This window comes from Molossus molossus, unplaced genomic scaffold, assembly GCF_014108415.1.
Source record: "Molossus molossus isolate mMolMol1 unplaced genomic scaffold, mMolMol1.p scaffold_m16_p_16, whole genome shotgun sequence".
Lineage (NCBI taxonomy): Eukaryota > Metazoa > Chordata > Mammalia > Chiroptera > Molossidae > Molossus > Molossus molossus.
In genome coordinates this window covers 19,579,568-19,583,176 of record NW_023425351.1, presented here as the reverse complement: position 1 = coordinate 19,583,176, position 3,609 = coordinate 19,579,568, and positions in this window count along the sequence as shown.

Below are 3,609 nucleotides of genomic sequence, written 5' to 3'. Positions count from 1 at the left end.
AGATCAAGGCCTTTCCTCTGATGAATTTTTACACATTTAAACATAGGTGATATTTCTTCAGAGACATCACCCTGCTCAATCAGTGGAGGTTCCCTGTGCATCCTCCCCTCACCCCTACACCTCCCTTTCACGGGACTTATCACACTTGCCTGGAGTTGCAGATCTGCACCTCTAGACAGCAGGGGTGGAGTTTGTCTTGTCATCAGCTTAGCCCCAGCCTTAGCAAAGAGGCTTTTGCAATTTGGATGATCATTTGTGATGGAGAAGAAGGGAGGCAGGGAGGGAAGGAGAGAGGGAGAGAGAGGGGAAGGAAAGAAAGAAGGAAATGACAGCTAAGAAAACCTGGATGTTAGGTTAAAAGTTAAAAATTCAGTAGATAATAAGGAGTCATTGAAAGTGTCTGAGCTGGAGCCCAGAGGGGGCTGGGGGACATGATCAAACCACATGCAGAGGATCATTCATGGGCCTATCGTGCGGAGGACAGACTGGGCAGCCTGGCAGGCAGGGCAGAGGAGTTCCCCAAGCAGAAGGCAATGAGGGCCCCAAACGCAGAATGGGTTTCATGGAAAAGGGAACAGAAATGGACCAGTGTTACTTGGCTTCAAGTGACTTGGCCAGAGCAATCCGGAGGTAATGAAACACAGAAAAATGTTTCTATTTCAAATCCAAGTCAATAAAAAAGATGGTGATCCTTTTAGCCAAAATAAGTATGGAAGGTAAACTGTGGTCTGACTAAAGCGTTGGGGAGATTGGGGCTGTATTGCATTTGATTATCTTCCTGGAAAAAAAAAAAAAAAAGTAAGCGTAAACGTGGGAGTGGACTCAGGAGAAGGACAGGCCTCCGAGCCAGGCTTGAGGACACCTGCAGGTAGCTCACAGCTGAAGCCAGAGGAGGGCCTGGCGCCAGCGACACCTGGTGAAGCCAGGAGGTGAGGGAAGGAAGACCTGTTATTATTTGGAATTGGGAGGGTGGGCGCCTTTTCATTATTAACTCACATCAAAAGTAAAAATAAAAAGAAGACTCACAAATTAAAAAATTAAGTAAAGTAAGTACTGTTTCCTACCTCATTTCCACTCCCCAGGGGTAATTACATGGAAGTGTTTTCTGAGGGTCTTCCCCAGCTTTTTCCTTCACTTTTCATAGACAGCCTAAGGCTTTCCTTGAAGTACACGCCAGTCCCCAAGATCTACACCCTTCAAACTCATTCTCCAACAGCATTTGACAAATACTAGCGAGGAAATGGATTCCCGAGCCCAGAAGCACACAAACCCATAATTATGGTTGTATAGAGGGAAACATATAAAACATTAGTGTGATAAATTTATTGGACTTAGTACCTTATTAAAATGTAGCATTTTTAGCCCTGGCTGGTTTGGTTCAGCGGTTACAGCGTCGGCCTGTGGTCCTGAGAGACCGGTTTCGGTTCCCGCTAAGGGCATGTACCTCGGTTGCAATTTGTCCCCGGCCCTGGTTGGGTCGTGTGGGTGGCAGCCACTCGATGTGTCCCTTTCACGTTGATGTTTCTTTCTCTCTCTCTCTCTTTCTTCCTCTCTCTCCCTCCCACTCTATCTGAACAAAAAATGGAAAAATGTCCTCGAGTGAAGATAAAAAAAAAAAAAAGTTGCGTTTTTAAACAATACACTCAAATATCCAAATGCCGGTGTATAATGGAGAAAAAGAATTATACGTATCATATTAATCAACCATTTAAATATTTTAGGTGGATGATTTGGTATGCAATTTTAGTTGCTTTGCCTACCTGTAAATATTAAAAACAAAAAATAATTATACTGAGTAATTTTTTTTTTATCCTCACCCGAGGACATTTTTCCATTCTTTGTTCAGGTAGAGTGGGAGGGAGAGAGAGGAACAGAGAGAGAGAGGGAAACATCAATGTGAAGGGACACATTGAGTGGCTGCCACCCGCACAACCGACCAGGGCTGGGGACAAACTGCAACTGAGGTACATGCCCTTAGCGGGAACCGAACCCGGATCTCTCTGGACCGCAGGCCGACGCTCTAACCACTGAGCCAAACCGGCCAGGGCTATACTGAGTAATTTATAAAGGCTTTTATGAATTTAGCCTTTCCCGTGGAGCTAGAGTCATATATATCCAATGAAAATAGTCGGATCATTAGAGTGTACCCCACTCTTGGAGAAGTGGCTAATAAATCAGTCTTTGGACAGTATAGACAGAGGCAATAAGGGGCATTTTTTACTTATGCAGATAAAAAGTCTTTAAATCTTTGTAGCCACAAGCTAACATCAATGGGGATAGTAATCTTCAAAAGAAAAAAGTACTTATTTGTTCTATCATTATGATGAGTAGCTAATGTCTGTCTTAGCATAAGTTCCATGAGGATGGTTTTGTGCTGTCTTTTTTTCTATTTCATCCCCAGGTTTTAGTAGCATTACACAAAATAGATGATCAATACTGGTGGAAGGAAGGAAGGAAGGAAGGAAGGAAGGAAGGAAGGAAGGAAGGAAGGAAGGAAGGAAGGAAGGAAGGAAGGAAGGAAGGAAGGAAGGAAGGAAGGGACAGAGAGAGGAGGCCTCTCCGTCTGGACCCATTGTCAGATCAGTGGGCTCAGACTACATTCAGGTATGTCAAATACATTCTTAATGGTGAGTCCTCACACTCTTCATTCTGTATTTTAAAGACGAAGGAAGAAAGAAAGTTCTAATTCCCTGGAAGCATTCCCTCCAGGCCTGGCATTGCCAGGGAGCTATGTTTAGACTGCTTTTTTGATGATAGCTTCCCAATAATTATTTTCAAAATTGTGAAATCAGCCTCTTCGCATTTTTAAAAACATTTAACCAAAGATCTCATTTATTTTTCCACTCTATAATTAACCGATGATCACAATTATGAAGATACTTAAAGGTCTAAAAATTTTCTTAGCAGAGCCAAAGATGGGTTGTTATATTGATTGTGTTTATTTTGGAAAGATAAGAATGTTCCCATCTTCATTATTTTGAAACAAACTTGGTGAAAACTTTCCTCAATAATCTGAACAATGTTCATTTTTTAAAAATACATAGCTATTTGCAAAGTACTTTTAAATATATTTTCCCAATAATCACGTAAGAAAATAGGAAATCCCATTTTACAGATGAGAAAATTGAGGCTCGGAAATATTTAATTACATACTTAAAGTTACAGAGCTAGGAAGAGGTGAATAGATATATGAACTTTGATCCTTCTACTTCTTCCCACCAACTAGCTGATTCTTGGGGGGGGGGGGGCAGAATTATAATTATTAGTATTTGATTTGTAACCAAAACAAGCATCTTTTCTCTAGACCTCACTTTCTAATCTTTCACTAGATTATTTTGAAGGTAATGGCTATATAAGAATGGATTAAATTCACATTGGAGAGATGCCCCGATGTGGTTAGAAACCACACAAACCATGAATACTTCTGCTTTGAATCACCTGAGCACATAAGAAGTAATTTCTGTGTGTTTTAGAATGCAGAGTTGTTGAACTGCTCCACCCATTTTACTTGTTTTGAAATGAATAGTTGTGTACATTTTCAATGCTGATTCCTCCCAGTGACTCTCTAGACTGGTGTTGCCTTTAAAGAGCTACAAAAACTGCCTGCTG